This window comes from Cervus canadensis, chromosome 8 (assembly GCF_019320065.1).
Source record: "Cervus canadensis isolate Bull #8, Minnesota chromosome 8, ASM1932006v1, whole genome shotgun sequence".
In the NCBI taxonomy this organism is placed as follows: domain Eukaryota; kingdom Metazoa; phylum Chordata; class Mammalia; order Artiodactyla; family Cervidae; genus Cervus; species Cervus canadensis.
In genome coordinates this window covers 64,975,504-65,003,132 of record NC_057393.1, presented here as the reverse complement: position 1 = coordinate 65,003,132, position 27,629 = coordinate 64,975,504, and the positions used below count along the sequence as shown (strand labels likewise).

Genomic DNA, 27,629 nt, shown 5'->3' with positions numbered 1-27,629 from the left:
CTCCGCCCCGGCCTCGGGCCCCGCCCTAGCCTCGGCTCCGCCCCCCTCAGTATTTAGGAGCGAAGGTAGGCGGTCCCCGAGACGCTCTCTAGTTTTTTATCTGCGCATCCTACCTCTATCGCCCGCACTCCCCGACACACAAGGAGTATAGGAATCTATTAAAAAAGAGATTTATTGTGCCAGTTCCCGCCTTGTTGGTACCCTTTTTCGTGTTGGCTAAGCAAAAAGGAGTCAGTGAAAAGAGAATTGGACCACAGTGAGTTGGAAATTGTTATTTTCGAGCTGCTTTTAGATTTAGGTGTCTGATAAAATTTGCCTATTTCCTGATTTTGAAGTTTTTTTCAACTTAAGAAACCTCCTCACAGCTTCCTTTACTCTTAGATTTTTTTTTAAGTGTTCTCTTTGCAAACTAATGTTATTGAAGAGTTTCGTCACTAATCTACTAGTAGCATGATGTTCCTATCAGAATGTGGAAACAGAATGACAGTATTTTGATTATGATGTGAGAGAAGTTTTAAAGAAAAGTTTCTTCAAAAATTTCCTTAAAGCTGTAGAAAAAGCTACAAATAGAACTATTAATGTCATTGGACTCGGTGAAGTAGGTAGAACAACTATTTTCTGCATTTCTTCTCAGAGGACTGTCCCTGCGCGCTACCCTAAGAACGACAAATTATTGTGTTCACAGCACTGTGCTCGATCTTTACAGGCAACCCAATGTTTGTTTACAACCATCCTGCTGATGAAAACTTTTTATTTAATGGCAGGCTAAGACCCCGAGGTAATGAGCAAATGCTAGAGCTGGCACAGACCTAATCTAAAGATCACCAAGGACGTCTTAAGCAGTTTTCTTCAATCTGCTGTCCTCTGGATCTGCTTGCCACAGGAGTTAGGAATTTTGGCTGATTTGCTGCTTAGCTATCAAAATGTGCCTTTTCTGTATTTCTTTCTATTTAGAGCCTATTATCTGTTAAATGAAAAATCTAATAAAGACATCCTTCCCTGTTTACTAGTAGGCACTTAGCATGGTATCCTTCTCAGGCAGCCCATCCATTCAGGCTGAAGATGAGCATTTCAAGTTGTGTCATAGGTTACTATCAAAAATCACTTCGGGGGCTCATGGAATCTTAACTGGTAGCTCAGTCAAGTGTTTCTCAGAATAAGAAGAAAGTTTTTTACATAAATGTTGGACAAAAATAAATGTTGGACAAAGATCAGTTATTAAGAATTGGTAAAATTCAATCCTGGTTTTAGTCAAAATTTGTCTAGGGACTTCCTTGGCTGTCCAGTGGTTAAGACTCCCAGTTTCCAGTCTTCCTGCGGGAGCGAGGGTTAATCTCTAGTAGGGGAACTAGGATTCCACGTGCCATGTGGCCCAGCCAGAAAAAAAAAGTCTAAATTTGTCTATATAAAACTAAATGACCTGTTCAGCTAATTATTAAGTGTCATGTAAAAACATAAGTCACTGATCTTATACTTTTTAGTTTCAGGACCCCTTTACACTCTTAAAAATTATTGAGAACTCCAACAACTTTTATGTGTTATAGCTATAAATACTTGTCATGTTTTAGAAATTAAAACTTGAAAATTTTAATTTTTTAGTCATTAAAAAGAGCACATTGTATGTTGGCATAAATAGATATTTTAAAATAATAACTATTTTTAGTGCATCATGGTTTTACATTTTTGTCAGTTTTTTAATGTGTGGTTTGTAGAAATAAGATGATTCTCATATCTTTTCTTCTTTAATCTGTTTCCATGTGTGTGTCTGTACACACTTAGCCAATCAGTTGTGTCTGACTCTTTGCAACCCCATGGGCTGTAGCCTGCCAAACTCCTCTGTCCATGGGGATTCTCCAGACAAGAATACTGGAGTGGGTTGCCATGCCCTCTTCCAGGGGATCTTCCCGACCCAGGGATCAAACCCGGGTCTCCCGCATTGTAGGCGGATTCTTTACCACCTGAGCTACCAGTGAAGCCTAATCTGTTTCCATATCAGTCATCAAATAGCCACTGGAAAGCTCCACTGTACACCTGAGAATGAAAGTGATAAAGCCAAATACAGCTTATTGTTATTAGGAAAAAAACTCTTGCCCTCACAGATCACCAGAAAGGGCTCAGGGAACCCCCAGGAGTCCATGAACCATACTTTGAGAAGTCTGTTTTAAGCCATAAAAATGTCAGCTACTTTAAAAAACAAACAACAACAACAAAAACCTATCAAGCAGAACATTTAGTGGAAAGAAGGACAATACAGAAGAGACAATACAGACAATACAATACAATACAATACAAACTAGACCAGCCTTGTAAATGTAAGTACTCTTTCTCCATTTTCAGGAGCATAGATTAAGTTATTGAAATTCAGGGTCATAACTGAACACAACTGTATTCTGCATTAGAAACTGGTACACCAATCCAATATTGTCTTTCTACCTGCCTGCTATCCAAGGTGGTTCCTATCACGTGATATATAATACCACTAAAGTAGGTTTATAGTCCCTGCACAAATTAATATTAAGACTCAAAGTTTGAAGTTAAACTTCTTTTTGTAAATGTATATTGAATGTCTACAACATGCAAGGTTCATAATAGGTGCTGGGCTTATAAAATTTTACAAGCACAGTTCCTGCCCTTGGGCAACTTATATATATATATATAATAAGACTTAAACCCTGGTATAAATTTATTTTTGCCACATTCAGTGGTTCCCAAATGAGTTTGATGATCAACTGTCTCAGAATTATCTGGGGAAATTTTAAAAATACATATTCCTGGCTTAAGAAATATGATGTTAAAGTGAATCAGGATGGTGCTCAAGAATTTGAATTTTTTTAAAGTGACCCAAGTGTTTCCATATAATCATGGGTCTGGAAATGAATACAAAGTACTTGCAGCAAAAAATGGACTTGGTCTTTGTCCCTAGTACTGTGCTCAGTCTTGTTCGACTCTTTTGCAACCCTCTGGACTGTAGTCTGCCAGGCTTCTCTGTCCACGGGATTTTCCGGGCAAGAATATTGGAGTGGGTTGCCAGGCCCTCCTCCAGGGGATCTTCCCTATCCAAGGATGGAACCCGTGTCTCTTATGTCTCCTGCCTTGGCAGGTGGATTCTTTACCACTGAGCCAGCTGGAAAGCCTGTCGCTAGTAGTGTGACACATAAAATATGATCTCTTTATTTCATCTTCAATGTTTCAAAAGTGTATTATCATTTGAAGACCTTGTTATCAAGAGACAGAGTAAATATTTTTCATTCAGTTAAAATAGAAATTGACATACTTTTCAAACATTGTATAGTTCGTCTGCCTTTATCACATAAAAATAATAATGTGAGATGTTACCATAGCAGTTTGCATCACATGACACCACTGTAAGAAGCAGAACGTCTTTTGCAACAAGAATCTGATGACAAAGTGTTGTTTTATAGAGCTTTGATTAAATTCCTTTAAAATGAATTCAATGAAATGCCCCCTGTTCCATTATGCTTATCTTTAGGATTCCACAGATTAGCTTATAGTATTTCAAAACTTATACAGTTTTTCTTCATAGTTTTCTTTTGAGGATATGTTATGTTTGAGGAGCTATTGAGAGACTTATGATCCATAGTTTCTGTTGCAGTCAGTGTTCTTTGCCAATATTGTAGCTAGAATTATATTCGAGTAAATAAGACAAAATTTTAAAAACAAGCTTAATATTTCCTTCTTTCTTACCACAAAGAGGGAAAAAAGAAATAGCTAACTCGGCCATAAATATGATTAATAAAAGTTGATATATATATATTTCTCTTAATCTTATGATTGATAATAACTTCAAAATTAAAGACTCCCTGCACAGATCTTGATTTCTAAATATTTTCCCCCGTGAAGAGGAATCAAAGCTTCTTGAACAAATGGCTGATTTCAGGGCTAGCACAGGAAGGTACAAGATGATCTGGAACATCCTGTTGTGTCAGAAATAAGTGCTCAAAAAATAAATGGGGACATGTCAATAGCAGCCTGCTTGAAGGGCCTCTCATTGGGCAAATGTGGGATAACTAGAGTATCAAAATAAGAACAGTAATGAATTATGATCCATTGAATAAAATAAGAATTTATTCATGTGTTCTAATGAGAGTGAGAGAGAGGGGAAAAGGAAAAGCTGTTCTCTATAGAGCTTGCCCACTGATAGATGTAGAGAGAGTGGTGCAGTTGGAAAATCACCATTTTGTAACTATCATAGAAAAGATTGGTTTGGAAAACATCATCAATGGATTCTAAACCTAGGGGGAAAGTTTGATGAGAAGCAGTATTTTTTTCAAATCTTCAAAGTATCTCTTCATGGACTGTCACTTTTTTTAGAAGTATAATAGAGTGGGACAGGCCCAACCCTTAGCATGTGGCCGTCATTGGACACCATTACCACACAACCCATTACCAGGCAATGGTTACCCCAAAACCGCTGACACAGGATGGTTAGAGCGGTAGTTACAGGTCCTGTTCAATCACTGATCGGCACCACAGGGGACTGCTCCCTCAAGTGAGCAACTGTCAATGAGCAACTGTTAGCAGTCCTGCTCAGCCACTGGTTGCCACTACAATGGGCCTCTCCCCCAAGGACCAACTGTCAGTAAGTGACCGGTAGTGGCCCATTCAGCTAATGGTCAGTGGAATGGCGGTCATCAGGCAAAGAATGAGGTAAGAGTGGATCCTGGCCTTCTCACTGGGACTCTCAGGCTCACCTGGCCTCTGGCCAGTGGGTAAGCTGCAGGGCCCAGGGAACAGGCTAAGGGGATGTGTCCTGCAGAGCTCCACAGCCCTTGCCACGGCTGCCCACTGGGCCAGGCCCAGGCCTTGAGGCAGCAGTTAACCTCTCCCCAATCCTGCCTCTGTGAAGTAATGGCATTGTCTGTCTGCCTGGGGTATAGTCTGGGTTTTGCCTCTGCCGTGTGGGCAGCCTGAGGAGGCTGAGGGCCAGCTGAGTCCTAAATGCCTGGCTCCCCAGTGATAACAGCCACCAACTGAGAGCTGCCCCTTCTTAGCCAGGACCTGACCTCAGGAGGTGACAGTTTGTGCCTTAGGATCTGGCCCTTTCTTGTCAGAACAGAGAATAACGTTTGTTTGGTGATGCATGCTAAGTCGCTTCAGTTGTGTCCCGCTCTTTGCGACCCCATGGACTGTAGCCCTCCAGGCTCCTCTTTCCATAGGATTTCCTGGGCAAGAATACTGGAGTAGGTTCCTATGCCTTCCTCCAGGGGATCTTCCCGACCCAGGGATCAAACCTGCGTCTCTTATGTCTCCTGCATTGGCAAGCGGGTTCTTTACCACTAGCACCCCCTGTTTGGTGCCGGTTTACAGAAACATCAGTATCTGACCATGCATGACTGGACACCAAGAACAAGGGATCTGACACCAAGAAGTTTGCAACAACTAACCACGCCCCTTCCCCATTTTTCCTAGAAAAGGGCTTTGCTGAGAGTTTTGGGGGAGTTCGGGGTTTTTAAGGTATGAACCACTCATCTCTTTCCGTGGCTTTCAATAAACCTTTCTGTATTCCAAACTCCCACATTTTGATTTTGTTTGGCCTCACTGTGCACCAGGCATATTGACTTGTGTTTAGGTAACAGAAGAGGGGAAAAGTAACTATACAGTGGAAAAACTAGGCAACACTTTAATCAGTGACCATATGCCTCCAAATGAGATACTCTGAGAAGGACATAATGTCACTTAAATCTAATTGTGAGGAAATGTCAACCAAACCCATATTAAAGAACATTCTCTTAAATAACTGTCATGACAGAACCCCCTCCCAGAAAAAAATGTTAAGGAACTATTTAGTAAAAGGAACTAAAGAGACTTGATGGGACTTCCCTGGTTAAGAACTCCCCTGCCAATGCAGGAGATGTAAAGAGATATGTGTTTGATCCCTGGGTCACGAAGATCTCGGAAGGAGGGCATGGCAACCAACTCCAGTATTCTTGCCTAGAGAATCCCTTGGACAGAAGAGCCTGGTGGGCTACAGTCCTTAGTGTTGAGAAGAGTCAGACACAATTGAAGTGGCTTAGCATGCAAACACAAGGAGACTTAACAACTAAAGTCAACACATGATCTAAACTGGAACTTGTACCAGAGCGGGGGAAATACTATTAAAGATTAATTTAAACAGTTGACAAAGTTGGAATATGGACCACAGATTAGAAAAAAGTAGCTCCCACATTTGATAATTGTATGGTGATTATATAAAGTAAGTTATTTTTCATAGTAAAAAAACACACTGAGGTATGAAGAGATAAGGAAGCATAATGCATGCAATCTATTCTCAAATGGTTCAAAAAATAAATCAAAATATCTACAGACAGAGAATGCAAATGTGGCAAAAAAAAGTTGTTGAACTTGAATAAATAATATTCAGAAATTCTCTGTCCTATTCTTGCAATTTTTCTATAAGTTAAAAAAAAAAAAAACTTTAAGGGTTCTCCACTTTGTCTCTCTTAGGCTTCATCCCAAAATGGGCTAGAATGGGTTCATTCATCATGAACCTTTGTTTAGTTATTTTATTTCTATTATTATTACTAGTCAGGTGGTAGTTATCTTTTATCATTTTAGTTAATTATATACTATCAAAAGAAGGAAAGCAACTGACTTTATGAAAGACAAAAAGCAATTCCCTCTTTAAAAAAATTTTGAATGATATATTTTTATTGAGCCCAACATATCCAAAATATCACTTCAACAATTAACTGACATAAAATATTATTAATGAGATATCTTAGGTTTTTATGTTTGATAACATATCTACAAAATCAATGTGTATTTTATATTTACAGCACATCTTAATTTGGACTTTTTTTTTTTTTGCCTCACTGCTTGGCTTGTGGGAATATAGTTCCCTGACCAAAGATTGAACCCCGGGCCATTGCACTGAAAGTGCCAAGTTCTAACCAATAGTCTGCTAGGGAAAATCCCCATGGATTTTTTTAAAAGTTGAAGTATAGTTGATTTACAATGTTGTTTTAGTTTCAGGTGCATAGCAAAGTGATTCAGTTATACATACAGATATATATTCTTTTTTCAGATTTTTATCCACTATAGATTATTACAAAATATTGAGTATAACTTCCTGTGCTATATAGTTGGTTGTTCTTGTTTATCTATTTTGTGTACAGTAGTGTGTGTATGTTAATCCCAAACCCCTAATTTATCCCTCCCCCCTTCCCCACACATCTCAATTTGGATTGGCCACATTTCAAGAGTTAAATAGCCACATGTGGTTAAATGACAGTATTTGACAGCACAATGCTAGGGAAAAAGACAAATGTAGTCAAGGGGACTTGCAAAATGCCATAGTAAGTGCAGTGACAGAGATTATGTTCAGGATCCCTCAACCACCGGAGTTTAGACTTGAGCCTCCAGTGACCTTCCAACTCCAGACCTGTTCATTGTCACATATGAGAGACTTTGTCCACTTCAAACAATGGCCCCATGGCTGGCCTCAGCCAACCAATCTCAATATATGCAAAACAAAGTTCATCATCTTACTTCAAATACCTCTTCCTGCTCTCTCATTTGATATTTCAGTCGATAGTACCATTATCTATCTGTTCACACAAGTCATCTTCATTATATCTTTGGGAAAATGAGCACTTTATCTGGAAGATAATTTAAAATCAAATGCTGATCAAAAAATGCACCCTCTTCTCCACCCTAACTAACTGAGCTTCTTCAGGCCACTTTTATCTCTCACATGAGTTACTATAAGAATTCTACCCCTCAATTTTATTGAGATATAATTGACATACATCATTGTATAAGTTTAAGGTGTACAGCATAATGGTTTGATACAGATAGAGTAAAAATCCAAAAAAAGAAAAATTTCATTAAAAATATGAACATCTTCATGAATTTTCATGGCATCTTTATGGAGAGCCATGGTAATCTCTGTGTCATTCCATTTTAAGACAGAGAATACAGAAAAATAAGTTGCAGAGCATGACCTTTGCTTTTCCCAAGCTCAATACAATATGATTTCTCAATGAGTACCTTTAAGGACTGGATAATTTCTAACGCTGGGCTTCCCTGGTGGCTTACTGGTAAAGATCTCTCACCTGGCAGTGCAGGAAACGTGGGTTCAATCCCTGGTCAGTAAGATTCCCTTGAGATGGCAGTGAGAACCCACTCCAGTATTCTTGCCTGGGAAATCCCATGAATAGGAGGAGCCTGGTGGGCTACAGTCCATGGGGTCGCAGAGCTGGACACTCCTTAGCGACTAAACAACAACAGCAATCTCTAATGTTAGGAGCAAGTCAGGGCGTCCCCGGAAGTTCAGACCTAGATACATCTTCTGGCACAGCCACATCCCAGCCCCTCTAAAAGAATTCCTAATCCCAGTTGCAGGAACTTTTTATATTTGCAACTAAAGTTTGATTCTACATATTTTAAGAAATTAACTGAGACAACTGTTTAGATGAATTAAGGTTAAGCAAGGGGGGAAATTAGCACACATTCCAGTCTTCCTAAAATTATTTTAGAAAATTAATTTTTCTACTTCCTATAAGCATCATCAAGTTTCCTCTAAATAATTGTCAAGTTGGAGGGTTTTTTCCTTTTTTCTAATTCTAATTTGTCTCATAATTCTTAAACACTACTTTCTAATTACAAATGTATGCATGCCCTTAAATTCGAACAGTTGAAAAATGTATGAGATAAAATGCATGCCTTACTTTTTATCTCATACACTTCTCAATTGTTTGAATTGTTCTCAATTTGAAAGTGTTCTCAATTCAATTGTTTGAATTGAGAAGTGGGTTCTCAGTACACAATGGGTTGTCTCTAATGTTACCCACAAAGATAACGACTTTTATGATTTTGTGTCCTTCTAGACTTTTTTCCATGCTTCTTTCAATGTATCTATCTGTATGTGTATACAATGTTTAAAAAAATGGTAATCATTTTGCACAGTTTGTTCTTTTATTTCTTACTTAACACTTAGATTTTTTTTTTAATTTAATTTTTAGGGACTTCCCTGGCAATCTGGTGGTTAAGACGCCACACTTCCACTTCAGAGAGTGTAGGTTCTATCCCTAGTCAGGGTATTAGGATTCCACATGCTAAACATCAGGGTTACAAAAATTCTTTTTAATTTAATTGTTAGTTTAACAAAGCTATGCATATATAGTTTTTTTTACAAGTAGTATAACAGTCAAATAATTTAACTAGCAAAAATTGCTTCTAATCATTATGTAACGCATTCACATGGCTTAAAATTCAGAAAGTACAATGGTATACAACATGAATATTCCGCTTCTACCTGTCCCTGAGATACCCAAATCTACTCATGGGCAACAAATGGCATTGGTTTTTATACATCCTTCATTCATATACAGATACATGCACACACACACACACACACACAGAAGATCTTTTTATATCATTATATAAACGGGTTCCTCAATTTGATATAGCTATGTCATATTATATTGTATCAGTTCAGTTCAGTTCAGTCGCTCAGTTCTGTCCGACTCTTTGCAACCATGTGAACCGCAGCATGCCAGTCCTCCCTGTCCATCACCAAATCCTGGAGTTTACTCAAACTCACGTCCATTGAGTCACTGATGCCATCCAACCATCTCATCCTCTGTTGTTCCCCTTCTCCTCCTGCCCCCAATCCCTCCCAGCATCAGGGTCTTTTCCAATGAGTCAACTCTTCGCATCAGGTGGCCAAAGTATTGGGAGTTTCAACTTCAGCATCAGTCCTTCCAGTGAACGCCCAGGACTGATCTCCTTTAGGATGGACTGGTTGTATCTCCTTGCAGTCCAAGGGACTCTCAAGAGTCTTCTCCAACACCACAGTTCAAAAGCATCCATTCTTCGGCACTCAGCTTTCTTCACAGTCCAACTCTCAATCCATACATGACCACTGGAAAAACCATAGCCTTGACTAGACGGACCTTTGTTGGCAAAGTAATGTCTCTGCTTTTTAATATGCTCTCTAGGTTGGTCATAACTTTCCTTCCAAGGAGTAAGCATCTTTTAATTTCATGGCTGCAATCACCATCGGCAGTGATTTTGGAGCCCCCAAAAATAAAGTCAGTCACTATTTCCCCATCTGTTTGCCATAAAGTGATGGGACCAGATGCCATGATCTTAGTTTTCTGAATGTTGAGCTTTAAGCCAACTTTTTCACTCTCCTCTTTCACTTTCGTCAAGAGGCTCTTTAGTTCCTCTTCACTTTCTGCCATAAGGGTGGTATCATCTGCATATCTGAGGTTATTGATATTTCTCCCGGCAATCTTGATTCCAGCTTGTGCTTCTCCCAGCCCAGCGTTTCTCAGGATGTACTCTGCATATAAGTTAAATAAGCAGGGTGACAGTATACAGCCTTGATGTACTCCTTTTCCTATTTGGAACCAGTCTGTCGTTCCATGTCCAGTTCTAACTGTTGCTTCCTTATCTGCATACAGGTTTCTCAAGAGGCAGGTAAGGTGGTCTGGTATTCCCATCTCTTGAAGAATCTTCCACAGTTTATTGTGATCCACACAGTCAAAGGCTTTGGCATAGTCAATAAAGCAGAAATAGATGTTTTTCTGGAATTCTCTTGCTTTTTCGATGATCCAGCGGATGTTGGCAATTTGATCTCTGGTTCCTCTGCCTTTTCTAAAACCAGCTTGAACCTCTGGAAGTTCATGGTTCACGTATTGCTGAAGCCTGGCTTGGAGAATATTGAGCATTACTTTACTAGTGAGATGAGAGCAATTGTGCAGTAGTTTGAGCATTCTTTGACATTGCCTTTCTTTGGGATTGGAATGAAAACTGACCTTTTCCAGTCCTGTGGCCACTGCTTAGTTTTCCAATTTTGCTGGCATATTGAGTGCAGCACTTTCACAGCATCAACTTTCAGGATTTGAAATAGCTCCCCAGGTCGGTAGGTGCCCAATATTCTACTGGAGATCAGTGGAGAAATAACTCCAGAAAGAATGAAGGGATGGAGCCAAAGCAAAGACAATACCCAGTTGTGTATGTGACTGGTGATGGAAGCAAGGCCCAATATTGTAAAGAGCAACATTGCATAGGAACCTGGAATGTTAAGTCCATGAATCAAGGCAAATTGGAAGTGGTCAAACAGGAGATGGCAAGAGTGAACGTCGACATTCTAGGAAACAGCAAACTAAAATGGACTGGAATGGGTGAATTTAACTCAGATGACCATTATATCTACTACTGTGGTGGGCAGGAATCCCTTAGAAGAAATGGAGTAGCCATCATGGTCAACAAAAGAGCCCGAGATGCAGTACTTGGATGCAATCTCAAAAACAACAAAATGATCTCTGTTCGTTTCCAAGGCAAACCATTCAATATCGTGGTAATCCAAGCCTATGCCCCAACCAGTAACACTGAAGAAGCTGAAGTTGAATGGTTCTATGAAGACCTACAAGACCTTTTAGAACTAACACCCAAAAAAGATGTCCTTTTCATTATAGGGACTGGAATGCAAAAGTAGGAAGTCAAGAAACATCTGGAGTAACAGGCAAATTTGACCTTGGAGTACAGAGTGAAGCAGGGCAAAGGCTAATAGAGTTTTGCCAAGAGAATGCACTGGTCATAGCAAACACCCTCTTCCAACAACACAAGAGAAGACTCTACACATGGACATCACCAGACGGTCAATACTGAAATCAGATTGATTATATTCTTTGCAGCCAAAGATGAAGAAGCTCTATACAGTCAGCAAAAACAAGACTGGGAGCAGACTGTGGCTCAGATCATGAACTCCTTATTGCCAAATTCAGACTTAAATTAAAGAAAGTAGGGAAAACCACTAGACCATTCAGGTATGACCTAAATCAAATCCCTTATGACTATACAGTGGAAGTGAGAAATAGATTTAAGGGACTAGATCTGATAGAGTGCCTGATGAACTATGGACAGAGGTTTGTAACATTGTACAGGAGACAGGGATCAAGACCATCCCCATGGAAAAGTAACGCAAAAAAGCAAAATGGCTGCCTGAGGAGGCCTTAAAAATAGCTGTGAAAAGAAGAGAAGCAAAAGAAAAAAAGGAAAGATATACCCATCTGAATGCAAAGTTCCAAAGAATAGCAAGGAGAGATAATAAAGCCTTCCTCAGCGATCAATGCAAAGAAATAGAGGAAAACAACAGAATGGGAAAGACTAGAGATCTCTTCAAGAAAATTAGAGATACCAAGGGAACATTTCATGCAGGTGGACTTGATAAAGGACAGAAATGGTATGGACCTAACAGAAGCAGAAGATATTAAGAAGAGGTGGAAAGAATACACAGAAGAACTGTACAAAAAAGATCTTCACAACCCAGATAATCACGATGGTGTGATCACTCACCTAGAGCCAGAGATCCTGGAATGGGAAGTCAGGTGGGCCTTAGAAAGCATCACTACGAACAAAGCTAGTGGAGGTGATGGAATTACATTGTATAGACATGCCTTTATTTCATCAGTCACCTGGTTGTTTAGTCAGACAGTTTCTAATTCTTGCTCTTAAACATAATCCGCTATGAATAACCTTGAATATACATCATTTTGCCAATATGTGGGTAATCTATGGAATAGATAGATTCCTAAAAGCAGAGCTGTGAGTCAAAATTTTCACAGATTAGGTCTTCTAAGAAGGAGATTCTGGGACAGAAATTTAGAGTTCTGGGTGTTTTTAGGGAGTGTCGTTGGATTTAACAGCAGTGCAAGGGAGAAGGAGGAAGTGGGATTGAGCAAAAGGAGAAGCTAAACTTTGAAGTTGCCGCATGAAGCCTCAGCCAACTCCTTAGGAAAGCCATGGACCTGAGATGGCCTATCAGAATTGGCCCATGTTGGGTGCCTGTTTCAGGCGCTCAGTCGTGTCTGACTCTTTGCGACCCCATGGGATTTTCCAAGCAAGAATCCTGTAGTGGGTTGCCATTTCCCTCTCCAGGGGATCTTCCTGATCCAAGGATTCAACCCTCGTCTCCGGCATTGGCAGGCAGATTCTTTACCACTGGGCACCCAGGAAGCCGTTACACATTGAGTGAAAAAGGCCTTTGTACCTCCTTCTCCTTTAGTCATTGGTTGTGGGCTGTCCCAGGAAGGCATTGACTTTTGGTGGGGCAACTCTTTGCAGCAAGGCAAAACTCTCAAGGGCTGACAGTTGAAGACTGTCTACTGACATATCTTCCAGAAGCTGGCACAATAAAACCTTCCTTGAAACGGGGTATCTAAGTGTCCCATCTCCATGTTCAACCCCAAAGGGTATGTGACATTGGTGGATTTTGCCAAATTGCCATACCAATTTATACTCCCACCCTGCAATTTACGAGAGTGTCTGTTTACTCATTATCCTCCCCAACTCAGAATTTTATCAAGCTTCTGAATCTTTGTCAGTCTGATTAGGTGAAATGTGATGTCTTGCTTGCCTTCTTGCTAAATCACTACAGTTGTGTCCAACTCTTTGCAATCCTGTGAACTGTAGCCCACCAGGCTTCTCTGTCCATGGGATTCTCCAGGCAAGAATACTGGAGTGGGTTGCCCTCCTCCAGGGATATTCCCAACCCAGAGATTGAACACATGTCTCATTATGTCTCCTCCTTGGCAGGCGAGTTCCTTACCACTAGCGCCACTTGGGGAGCCCAGTGATGTCTTGGTATAGTTTTAATTTTCCTATCTTTTTTTTTTTTTTTTTGAGGGAAGTCAAACTTCTTTTGTCCTTTTATTTTTCTTTGAAGTGTCTGTTTCTATCCTTTGCACATTTTCCTACTGGGCTAATTTTTAAAAAGTAATTTGTAGGAACTCTTAATGTTAAAGATTAACATTTAACATCGCAGGCGAATTCTTTACTGTCTGAGTCACTATGGAAGCCAGACTTGATCCTTTTAAAATGTAAATCAGTCATTTCACTTCCTCAATGGATCTCCATTTCCCTCAGAGAGAAAATAGTTATTACAGTGATCAGCAGGGCTGTGCAAGACACATCTCCCATCTTGTACCTCTCTGACTTCATTTCCTACTGCTGCTCCAGCATCCCTCCCTCTCATGTTTCTCCACCCTCACTAGAAGTTCCCTCTGCCTACAAAGTTCTTCTACCAGATAGCCACATGATGAATTCCCTGATTCCAGTCCTTTTCAGGATTGAATTCTTGGGTCTTACCTGAAGTATCATTTCAGTGACGCTTATCCTCATAATCCTATTTTAAATTGTTATACACACCCTATACCCCTCCCCAACTAGAACAATTTTAATTTTCCTTACCCTGCTTTACATTTTCTTTTTAAAATAACATTTACTACCTTCTAATTGAGCTTCCTGGTAGGCTCAGATGGTAAAGAATCTGCCTGCAATGGGGGAGACCTGGGTTCAATCCCTGGGTTGGGAAGATCTCCTGGAGGAGGGGATGGCAACCCACTCCAATATTCTTGCCTGGAGGATCCCTATGGACAGAGGAGCCTGGCGGGCTACAGTCCACGGAGTCGCAAAGAGTCAGACGCAACTGAGCGACTAAGCATAGCACAGCCTTTTAATATAGAAGAATGTTATGTTTATTATCTTACTGTCTGTGCTAGAATGAAAGCTCCATGAGAATAGTGTTTTTGACTCAAAGTGAATATTCAATAAATATTTATTGCAAATTAATATCTTTTTCCTTTGTATGTTTCAACTCATCAGAAAAGCTATTTTTGTGCATCTTGGATCCACCTGTCTCAACCTTTTGTTTTGTTCGTATCTGTCATTCATGAACTTGCCTTCATTATCAATTTGAGAATCCCCTTCACCTATCACCTATGGTAAATCTCCTGGTACCAGTATCCTTGTTGTCTTTCTTGTTTTTCTCCCTCTTTTCTCATGAGCATTTCCTCTTGCTTAGTTTCTTCTTTCTTTTTGATGATAGCTTTCTAAGAAAGAATGCAAAGTTTATGAGATTTTATATGTCTAAAATTGTCTTTCATCTGGCTGTAGGCTTAACTGATAGTATGACCAGGTATAGAACTCTAGATTAGGAACAATTTTTCTTGAAAAGTTTTGAGACATTTCACCACTCTCTTCTAGCTTCCAGTGTTGGTCTCAAGAAGTGCAGTGAAATTTTAATTCTTGATCTTTTACACATATTTTCTCTCTGAAAGTTCTTAGGTCTTCTCTTTTTCCCCCAGGGCATGATGTATCATGTTGTGTGTATTTTTCATATTTAATCTGCTGGCCACTCAGTAGGTCCTTTATCAGGGGACTTGTGTCCTTTAGTTCTAGGACCTTGATTTGCTCCTTTGATAATTTCCTCCTGTCTGGTTTCCCTGGTCTAGAATTTCTTCAGAAGTGGTATCGGTTTTCAAAAAGCACTCAGTAGATTGGTGTCTAGATTGCTATTTACTAGACATAATTTCCATGATAGTACAGAAAGGGAAATGAAAGAAACAACAGAATCCAAGATTTAATAATACATGAAGTCCTCATCAAGAGACAAAATCAGTAGGCTATCACTTTCTAAGAATAGCTGAGCTAAGGTTGTCTCTTGTGCCAAACAGGGAGTGATCACCACTTTTAAGGCTCTCCAGATATCCTAAAAGCTAGAACAGTGTCTAGCACATTGTGGAAAATTGGTAAATATTTACTGAATGAATAGATGTCCTTCACAAGTATTTGCACTTAAGTACATTCATTAGATAATAGAAAATAAACACTTGAACACACACCTCAAGCAGCATATTCTGGGGAGTTCCTAATTTTTATCTCTTAAAACATTTAAAATAATGAGATCTGGTATTTGCATTTTTTGTCACATCTACTTCTCTATCAACTTGGAGTCACAATTCATATTCACTCTGGAGTAAAGGGAGCTATTTTGCTATAATAGATAAGTATCATTTTTGATATTTCAAAATTTTAATATCATTTTGATGTTTGACATTGACTGTCAACAATTTAGTATAAAGTTTTTTTATTAACTGCTGGATATATTCCAAGGTGAGGGGCTTAAAAGTAAGCCAACCAAATGTGATACTGTTTCTTTTATCCCAAATCAAACTTCCTTTCATTTTTCTTGATGAATATCATAGGATTTTTTTCCCCAAGCCAAGTGACTCTATTTATTCTTTTAGGAAATCAAGACAAATAATCTCAAGGACTCTACATCTTGCCCAGCATGGTATAGAATGGTATTTGAGACACTAGGTAGGTGAATTTGGTCCAATATCAGTTGGCTTTGAGGAGGCCCAGGATTTGCTGTTTACAGTTTTGTTTGCTTTGCACTTTGAAAAAGCACACCAAAGCTATAGTATTACTGGTGGTAGGTGGAAAAAATATGAATAAACCAGGAAGTAAGGTTGATCTTTTTCTTTGTTACCTTTTATTTTTACTTCTGCTGATATGCCTTACTCAACAGCATGTAGAAACACAGGTCCTTAATATCTCATACCCACCCATAAGAGCTAAGAACAAGTAAGAGAGTAGAATTTGAATTCAGAATTGAGAAGAATTCTGTTGTACATAATCACACCATCTCAAAACTAGAGAACAGCACTTAAATAGTGGATAGATATGCTTCTGAGGTCAAATTCAGGAGATTGCTAATTAAGACCTTAAAAAAAATTTCAATGATTTACATGTAAATTTGCATTAACACTAAGTTAAAGTATGTATTCTAATCTTATGTCATCTATTGATCTATATAGTTTTCCATGAAATTGTTTATACTTGATATAAACAGTTATAAGGTTAACCCAGGAGGCTAAATTCTTAGGTAAAGGGTATCGATTTGAATCCTTGAAGAAGCGGACACCAAGATGAGATCAGATGTGTAAGGAATTTATTGGAAGGAATGGTTATGAAAGACAAAGGGGAAAGGAGAAGGGGCATACAGGGAGAATGAGGCAGGTCTAACACCTGTGACAGGAGAAAAGAAGGAAGGATTGATGGAAAGAACCTCAAACCATAGAGCAATTCTGAGAAAATCTCACCCAGGCCAATGGGGAATCCCTGAGCTGAAGTTACCAGTTAAAGGAATCCTGCTTTGTGGAGGAATGGAATGGAATGTTCTTACATCTTGCTGCCATTGACTGGGAATAGCCTAAGGGATTCACTGGTGGCTCAGATGGTAAAGAATCTGCCTGCAATGTGGGAGACCTTGGTTTGCCCCCTGGGCTGAGAAGATCCCTGGAGAAGGAAATGGCAGCCCACTCCAGTATTCTTGCCTGGAGAATCCCCAGGGACAGAGAAGCCTGGTGGGCTACAGTCCATGGGGTCGCAAGTGGTCGGACACGACTGAGCGACTAAGCACACACAGCACAGCCTAAGGGAAGCATGGCCTGACCCAAAAGCATTGGAGTAAAAAATGTATCAGTGGTCAATCAGCTATGCTCCCTGCAGCAGTATCTCTTAAAGGAAATCTGAGTGGGCACTTCCATGACTACCACAGTCTACCTCTTATTCTGCACAAATCCATTTCTTTGTGTATGTTTGGGAGATAGATTTGCCGTGGTTCCTCTGGGCTTCTTTTCCCATGGGGAAACCTAGAAGTGGAATATTAGTAGGACTAAGCTACAGTCTCCCAAAACTGCAATTAGTCTCAGGCTGTCATTTCGCTCCTTCACTACCCATTCTAAGTTTCTTGTGTCCTCAGCTATTACCTCCTCACGTCGTTACCATTAATCGGGTGAGTGTATTGTATTCAACTGAGTATTGGTCTCAGTTTTAGGAACATATATGTTCATGAGGTGGAAAATGTGAAAAGTTCCTTTAATTAACTGTCTTACATGACTTTAAAAATTTGAATCATGTCCTCTTAATTTCTAAACAATTGTGGTATTGATATTTGTGAACAAAATAAAGTAGATAATGAATCATGGAGCATGTGAAGAGGCCACCTTTTTACTGGAAATACTTTGTGGCTCATTATTAGGTTTTTTTTTCCCAATGGCTCTAATATTACCTAACATATTTTATTATTAGAAAATTTATCCACACAGATAGATTATATTTGGTAGAAGTGAAACAAATGACATGCCATACCTTTGTATTTAGAGGGGTTATATTCTTTTATATTGTTATTATTGATTCTCTTTAATAGGCCTGTGTATTTAAATTACTGAATTCCCTTAGGCCACTTTCTTTAATTCTCTGGGTTTCAGTTCCTCAGCTATAATCTATTGTGGAATTTGTCACTACGTCATGAAAATTAATTAGGAATAGTATTTATTATAACTAAGTTTTAAAACATCTGTGAGGACTAATTGTTAATACCTATTAAGTTCCTGGAATTTTTTGGCTCAAAACGAATATAATCATTTTCATTTTATGCAGCGTAACTATTATCCTTTCAGCATGTTTTTGGGCAGTCTTCATAAATGGCAGAAATTAGAGGAACATGAAAGCCACAGATTTTGACTAGTGGTATAAAACATTTTCTTTGGACTTTTGTGCAAATAATTTAAAAGTTGAAAGTAATTGGAATTTCTCACACATATCACATGGGTATATTGGAATCATTGACATTTAGAACCATTATAGATTATGCAAGATAAACTGTTTAGTATTTCAGAAGTAACCAAATACCTGAGAAGGGAAACTTCTTTATAGGAGAATTCTAGCTAATACTTACAGAAAAAAGTTAAAGAATTTTAAATTATGCAACTCCCAATAAAATAATGGATCTAGGCAATGATAACCAATAGATGCTAAAACCACTAAAAGGAAGGTTGAGTGGACAACTTTATGATGGATCTATCTACCTGAAAACACTTGAGTCTACTAGTCAAAATTAAACATGATTAAAAGTAAGACAGAAACTTCCCTGGTGGTATAGTGGCTTTGAGTCTCTGTTCCCAGTGCAGGAAGCATGGATTCAATCCCTGGTCAGGGAGCTAGATCACACACGCTGCTGTTGAGACCCAGCACAGCCAAATAAATAAAATGTTTAAAAAGTTCTTGAAAAAATAAATTAAGACAGCCTTGGTATCAGGTTGGGATCCTAGAACAGAAAAAGGGCATTTGGTGAAAACTATGAAATTTCAATGTTACTGAACAAACTTTGGATCTACTGGCCTACCATGCAGCAAAGTCAACTTACTGACTTCAGGTTGTGGTGAAGGAAAATACAGGGTTATTTGCAGGGTGCCAAGCAAGGAGAAGGAGCTGCTAATGTGCAATAGACCTGAACTCCCAAATGGGTTTCAGGCAAGAGTTTTTAAAAACAACATTTGGGGTGAGGATTGCAGCTCATGGACTTTCTTCTGATTGGTTGGTGTGAGGTAACAGGGTGATGTTCTGGGAATCTTAATCATCATCACCCTGTTTCCAGCCAGTGTGGGGTCTATGTGTTTGTGGTCAGCATGTAGTCATCACCCTCCACCTGTGTGGAAGTGTTAGTTCCTGCAGAATAACTCAAAGATATACATAGATTGTTATGTGTATCTCTTGAGGAAGAGCTAGGACTCTGTTTTATTGCTGAACTATCGTGAAGCCATCTTTCTTAACTGCTTTTCCTTCATCCTTTCTCTAGTAACTGCTTGAGTCTTCTCTTTGAAACTCAGGGAAGGCCTAGGAGACTAAAACCGTTGTTGACAAACAAGATACAGGGACGTGGAGGGGCTTCAGTACCTGCGAGATAATATGAACTTTAGTTAATAATAAGGTATCAATATTAGTTTATTAATTGTAACAAATGTACCATACTAGCACAAGATATTAGTAATGGGAAAGCTGTGGGAATGGAGATAAGGTAAATACAGGAACTCTACTATTTGCTCAGTTTTTCTGTAAATCTAAAATTTTTCTAAAAATAACGTATGGTAATATAAACAATTAGACAAGCAGATATTATGTTCCTCCTGATTAAGGAAATAGGAAGTACAAAGAACCACTTACAAAGTATTCCTGACAAAAGAATCAGACCTGTAATCTAATCAAGCATCTAGATGAAATTACTAGTTTATTGGAAATGGATAGATGGATAGATGGATATATAAATAAATACCACAAGGATACAATCAATCAAATCCAAAATGGGGGATTTTTACAAAAGACCTCATTTCATAAATAAATAAATAAATGGTATTAAAAAAAATGGAAGAGAAGAAACTGTAATAGACTAAAGACTTAAGAGATGTGTCAACCAAATGTAATATGTTGATTTTGAATCCTGTTTTGATGAAATCAACTGTGAAAAGGTATTTGGGGAAATTTGGACATGGATGAGGGATTAAATAATATTGAGAAATTACTTTTGATTTATTAGGTGTGATAATGACATTGTGGGTTTTTTGAAGTTTTTATCTGAGAGATAAACATCTGAAATATTTCAATTTAATATGAAAAAAATGGAAATTTTTCATGTTTTTCAAAATGGAAAAGTATAAAATTAGATCCCTACTTTACAGTATACACAAAAATAAATCCCAATTAAAGACCCAATTAGATTAACTTTTAAGTTAAAACTTGCATATTGCAAAAGTTATTATAAACCTCATGAAAAGACAAGCCATTTCTGTGCAGATACCCTATAAAAAACTGAGCACATGTGTATTGCAGCATTTCTTATAATAGCAAAATTTGAAAAAATCTAATATCTACTAATAGAAGAATGCAATCAGTGTGATTTATTCATTCTATAGAAATCTATACCACATAAATATAACAACATAGATAAATCTCTAAAATATGATGTGTAAAAAAAGTAAATTTCAAAAGGTAAGATGAAATATTATGCCAGTATTGTTTAAAGTTTAAAAACACATAACACTATGTTATTAATGGACACATATAAGGCAGAAGTATAAAAAAAACATGGAAAGAATACATACCACCTTGAAGATGGTCATTATCATGAGAAAAAAGAGAAAGAGATGAAAAGGCTGGGTTTTAACTTATCTAGAGCTTTTTGATGATTTAAGAAAAAAACTGAAGCAAATAAAGTGAAATCTGCCTGGTGAACATATAGGTGTTAGTTACACTATTTTGTGTATGTTTGCTGTATTTCGTAATATAGAAAGTTGGAAGAAATGGCTGAAGTAAAATGAAAGGACATGTAGTCAAATATTTTGCCATAAATTTGATTGATAACCTTAACCAGATGACTCTGAAATATGATCCAGAATCATAAAGTGTCTAGAATAATTCTTATGGAATGGAGTTCCCCACCTATCTTTTTTTCCAAGGATGGCTTCTCAATTCAAATGACTTTGGATTCATGGGGATGGGCCTAGTATTAGAATCATTATGTGTTATTATGCATTCCTTTCTCAATTCAATATTACTAAATGCTCACTCGGTCCAAAATACTATACTAAGGTTCCAGCCTCTTCAAAACCTAATTTCTTTCTAAGCTAGATGATAGCAACCAGTATTGAGTCTAGATGGTGAACTAAATGGGTGTGAATCTTACTGTACAAACTTGGATGCACAAGATATAAAATATTAGTTTTTAAAAATTAAACCTATAGCCCTATTTGAAAGCTGATAGGTTGGTGCAAAAGTAAGTGCGGTTTTTGCATTGTTGAAATTTGCTGTTTGATATTAAAATACTTTCTAATTAAATGTGGTTATGTTATACAGCATTTTAATGCTCATTTTTTGCTTTATGTTTTCTCTAATGACATTTCTTGCTGTTAATTTTATATTTATTTTAGACTAGAGAAATGATGTTAGACACAAAGCAAATTTGAGTAATTTTTTAATTTGAGTTCAAAATGGGTCATAAAGCAGTGGAGACAACTTACAACATCAACAATGCATTTGACCCAGCAACTGCTAATGCAGTGATGGTTCAAGAAGTTTTGCAAAGGAGATGGGAGCCTTGAAGGTGAGGAGTGCAGTGGCCGACCATTGGAAGTTGACAACGACCAATTGAGAGCCATCATCAAAGCTGATCCCCTTACAGCTACACAAGAAGTTGCCGAAGAACTCGACATTGACCATTCTATGGTTGTTGAGCATTTGAAGCAGATTGAAAAGGTGAAAAAAGCTCGGTAAGGGGATGCCTTGTGAGATGACCACAAATCAAAAGAAACGTCATTTTGGAGTATCATCTTCTCTTATTCTACAAAACAACAAGCCATTTTTCAGATTGTGACGTGTGATGAAAAGCGGATTTTAGACAACAACCAGCTATGACCAGTTCAATGGTTAGACCTTGAAGAAGCCCCAAAGCACTTCCCAAAGCCAAACTTGCACCCAAAAAAAGGTCAGGGTCACTGTTTTGTGGTCTGCTGCCCATCTGATCCACTACAGCTTTCTGAATCCCAGTGAAACCATTTCATCTGAGAAGGATGTTCAGCAAATCTATGAGATGCATGGAAAACTGCAATGCCTGTAGCCAACATTGGTCAACAGAAAGGGCCCAATTCTTCTCCATGATAATGCCTGACCATACATCTCACAACCAGTGCTTCAAAAGTTGAATGAATTGGGCTACGAAGTTTTGTGTCATCCACCGTATTCACCTGACCTCTCACCAACTGATTACCACTTCTTCAAGCATCTTGACAACTCTTTGCAGGGAAGACGCTTCCACAACCAGCAGGATGCTGCAAATGCTTTCCTAGAGTTGGCGAATAGTAAAGTACAAGAATAAACAAACTTATTTCTCATTGGCAAAAGTGTGTTGTTTGTTATGGTCCCTATTTTGATTATTAAAGATGTGTTTGAGCCTAGTTATAATGATTTAAAATTGATTATCCCAAACCATAATTACATTTGCACCAACCTAATAATTATCTCTTGATAATTCACCTCTTATTGACTGTCTTCATTCTCCTGTCTTAATTCCCCATTGCCTTACTCTCCTAAATAAACTCCTTACATTTGAATCTTCTTTGGTATGCTTGGAGGAACCCAAACAGAGGTAATTAAGCATTAGGGCATCCCTACTTCACCTCAACCTCTTTGTTCATAAATGTAAGAGTTATTTAATAACAATGAACTCAACTAACCTATTTTTAAGCATAGTAAGCTTCCTTTACTGGCAATTAATTGTACTGAAATTTTAATGACATGTTTTCAAGAATGCATCTTGTGTAAATGCGTGTCATAACATACACCAACAAGATGTTACAGTACTGATTCATGGGTCACAGATAGTCATGGAACTATGATACATTTTATGAGTGTATCATAACTCACTAGGCTTGAGCTTCCATCTAAGTGCTCAGGAAATCTATTTGCTGGACAGCCAGGATACCAGTCAAAATGTATCAGAAAAGAATTTCATAAAAATAAAAGAAATAACACACATTAGGAACTCTGCACACCTTACATAATAGAGGGTTCTCCTCCCAATCCAACGAACGGTGTGGCTCTCTTCCAATGCTTTTTTTTTCCTCCAGGTTGGCTTCTCAATCTTTGGATTCATGGGGATGGGCCTAGTATTAGTATATTTCATTATACATTTCTCTCTCAGTCTAATAGAAAATTACTAGTGGTTACTATGCACAAACTAATTTGTTAGTGTTCCAGCCTCTTCAAAACTTACTTTCTAAGTTAAAGCATTTAGTTAGCAACATTAAACTATATACAGATTGTGAATCCAACCCTTGCTTGTCCTATTTCTCCACAAGCACATCAATTATTTCTCTTCCAAGGGACTACTTCTTGACTGTTGTCTAGCGAATCACCTCTTTTTCCCCTCTGGCTTACCATCATTATGCCCTAGGTAGGTAAAGTCTGGTTTAGTCTCTCAATGAGGAGTAATGAACACAACTCCACAGCCTAGATAAGGCTTTATTCTGAGTAGCAATTAAAGTACAGCCACATCCCTTAGGAAGCTGCCTTCCTGTCTCCTGAATTAATTTAGGGGTAGGAAATTGGAACACAAAATACTTGCTCTAGTTAAGACACATTAAAAAAAATAGTACTTTGGTGTGTTTTAATTTTTTAATTATAAAAATGATGTATGCACATGACTAAAAATTTTTAAACAGTACTGTAATGTACAAAATATTTTAAAATAAAGGTATTTCTATTTCTTGATTTATCAACTTTCAACAGTATATATTAATTGCCGATTTATGAAAAATAAAAAATTTAACACTCTTAAATTACTTCTTACTTTTCTTTATTTTAATTTTACTTCTCACCTTTCTTTATTTTTTACTTTTTGTGTGTGTTTTTTTCCCCCCAGTGGTTGGCTTCATAACTCTAAATTAGGTCTTTTCTTAATCTCTCAATTTTAGTTTGAAAACTTAATTTCACCAGACTAATGTATTGTGGGATGGTTATCAATGTCTAGAACAAGACAGGTGCTTTATTTAGTGCATTTAAAACATAGCCAATAATTCTATGGAGTTGAAAACTATTAGCATCCTTTAACTAATGGGGCATTTAGTATCAAACTAATAAAAAAAATAGATTTATAGAATTTCTATATTTTGAAAAAACAATATTTTACAGCCCCTGTTATAAACTCAGACTTTATGAAATATGAAATCTTATTTACATGAAAATGAATTTAAAAATTTATCATGATTTTTATATCTCCTCAACAATTCACTTTTCTTAGAGAAGGAGTTAGAATTATTGTAACTCAGCTCGTCGGACAAGGCTGAGGGACTAAGCACATACACACAAATCCCTCTTAATAAATAAATGATTCTAATTAGATTTTCAAAACAAGAACATCAACAGCTTTAATTATGAGTAGTACACAGGACAGTTTATCCCATATCAGGGTGTATTTGCTAAGCTCTTTGTCATGTGATAACCATAAAAATTACCGATTTAGACTCTATGAGGTAACATCTAATTTAAGATGAAGCAACAGAAATACAAGTGGTTATCTAAGAAGGTTATCTACAGGTTATCTATCTAAGAAGTGGTTATCTACAGAAAAAAAAAGAGGGGATGAGAGAAAGTTAGGGGAAAACTAGCCCCACAACCCTGAAATTTCTACACAAAGATGCAATAGATGTACTATGTGCTATCAATGATTATATCTTTGCAAAAAGTAAAAAAAAACTATTCCAAGTAAGATTAGATAAAAAAGAGAAAAGAAAAAGTGGGAAGTGGTCCTCAGGCAATGTTTATATACTGGCTAAATCAGAAACAATACTCTAAAAAGAAATTACTTTTAACTGTCATGGAGTACTTTATAGTATAAATTCTTATTTTGCTCAGAATTGTATTTAGGATGAAGGAGAATAATAGTTATATCTATCTCAAATTCTGTAAACAGTTACAGTCCTAATACTATATCCTGAATATTTCAGTTCTCATTTGTTATCCTGTAAAAGCATATTTTGCAGTGCAAGCATCAAAATGCCACCAACTGTTAGCTTTCTAAAAATAAAGTTGTCTTTTATCCTGCCAAGATTTTATATAGTAGTATTAACTAGAGACTAAAGTATCCACCTGAATTCTGTCAAGAATGTTGATTGGCAGTGTGCCATGGGGAAAGACACTTTGAATTGGCATTTGAAGTAGAGCTAGCTTCTTACTTCAGTTAGTTTTTAACCTCTCTGAGCTTTAGTTTCCTCCTCTGATAGTGAGGATATAATATTATCTGCCATCCTACTTCCCTGAGGAATTTTGAGGATTGGAATGAGGTACTGTATCTGAAAATGCATTATCACCTATAAAACACTAAGTACTTATTATTACCTCAATAGATATTCATGGAGAGTCTAATATAAAAATAACATATTAAGTAATATGAAAGCAGAGGAAAAGAAATTAACCTTATCCTCAAAAATAAAGAGACATCCTTCAACAATAACAAACAGCTAAGAGGAGGAAGAAGGGAAGAAGAAAAGAAAGGGAGGGAGAGGGGAAGGACAAAGAGAAAGAGACATTGGCTAACATATTTTATTGTTTTGTTCTGTCATATTTGATAGTGTCTTTTGGTCTTCAATGCTTCCCTGGTGGCTCAGAGGTTAAAGCGTCTGCCTATAATGTGGGAGACCCGGGTTCGATCCCTGGGTTGGGAAGATCCCCTGGAGAAGGAAATGGCAACCCACTCCAGTATTCTTGCCTGGAGAATCCCATGGATGGAGGAGCCTCGCAGGCTACAGTCTACGGGGTCGCAAAGAGTAGGACATGACTGAGCAACTTCACTTTCACTTTGGTCTTCAATACAGGGGTCCTAGAAAGGTAAAGAAGGTTGTGCTCTAACTTCTCAATGTTCTTCCCTCTATTTTCATAGTGATCAAAGTTAGTATTTTAAAGAAAGTTTAAATATATGAATTATTTTATTTAATCTTCACAAAACACTACAAGGCAGATATTATTAATCTTTTACAAATGAGGAAATCAGAGCTCAACAATTTTAAAGTTATTGGTTTGAAGACCCACACCCAGTAAATAACTGTCCCAGATCTTCTGACTTCAGGTCCAGTGCTTTGGATTTCTGTTTACTGAAGCAATGTCTTCTAACTTTCTTCTAATTTCTTCATCCCTGGGTCTTCCAGAAAAATATTATTCCTAATCCTACCTGAAAGTTGACAGTTGTGTAATAGTAAAAACTGAAAACAAGTCAGTTGTTCACCACTGCATGAATGGACGAGGATGAAACACCCTGAATAGCCAAAACTATCTTGAGAAAAAAAAACAAAGCTGGAGGCATCATGCTTCCTGATTTCAAACTATTTTGTTGTTGTTCTTCAGTCACTCAGTCGTGTCTAACATGGTCTTTTCATGTCCAGTGATTCAGCTCTTCCCATCAGGTAGCCAAAGTATTGGAGCTTCAGCTTCAGCATCAGTCCTTTTAATTAATATTCAGGGTTGAGTTCCTTTCAGATTGACTGGTTTAAACTATATTACAAAGCTATAGTAATCAAAACAGTATGATAGTAGCATTAAAACAGACACAAAGGTCAGTATGATATTAGCATTAAAACAGACACAAAGAATAGAGAGCCAAGAAATAAACCAGAAATAAGCACATATATGATCAATTAATTTATGACAGAGGAGCCAAGAATATACAATAGGGAAAGGATTGTCTCTTCATTAAATGGTGCTGGGAAAACTGGACAGTCACACACAAAGAATAAAACTAGACCACTAGCTTATACCACAAAAATTAATTCAAAATGGATTAGAGACTTGAATATAAGACATGAAACCATAAAAATACTAGAAGAAAACAGGAGATAAGCCTCTTGACATTAGTCTAGATGATGGTGTTTATAGATTTGACATGAAAAGCAAAGGTAACAAAAGTAAAAATAAAAACTGACTCTATCAGATGAAAAAACTTCTGCACAGCAAAGGAAGCTATCAACAAAATGCAAAGGCAATCTATTGAATGGGAGAAAATATTTGCAAATCATTTATCTAAGGGGTTAATATCCAAAATACATAACTCATACAACTCAGTAGTCAAAAAAAAAAAAAAACAACCTAATTAAAAAACGGTAGAAGATCTGAACAGACTTTTTTCCAAAGAAGACATATAAATGGTCAACAGACACATTAAAAGATGCCCATCACTAATCATTATGAGAATTCAAATTAAAACCACAGTGAAGTATCATCTCATACTTGTTAGAATGACTTATTAAAAAGAATAACAAGTGTTGGCCAGGATATGGAGAAAGAGAAAAACTTGTGCATTTATAGTAATAGAAATTGGTGAAACCACTAAGGAAAACAGTATGGGGTCTCCCCAAACAGTTAAAAGTAGAACTATCATCAGTTCAGTTCAGTCACTCAATCGTGTCTGACTCTTTGTGACCCCATGAATC

The 27,629-nt window shown here is 37.6% G+C and overlaps 1 long non-coding RNA gene across 1 annotated transcript; it reads left to right on the top strand.

Annotated features, from left to right (window-relative positions):
- The first annotated feature begins 96 nt into the window (after positions 1–96).
- On the top strand, positions 97–22,550 carry LOC122446420. Its single transcript, XR_006270868.1, has 3 exons — positions 97–256; positions 16,059–16,131; positions 21,582–22,550. It is a non-coding gene; the product is annotated as an uncharacterized LOC122446420 (long non-coding RNA).
- Positions 22,551–27,629: the final 5,079 nt, after the last annotated feature.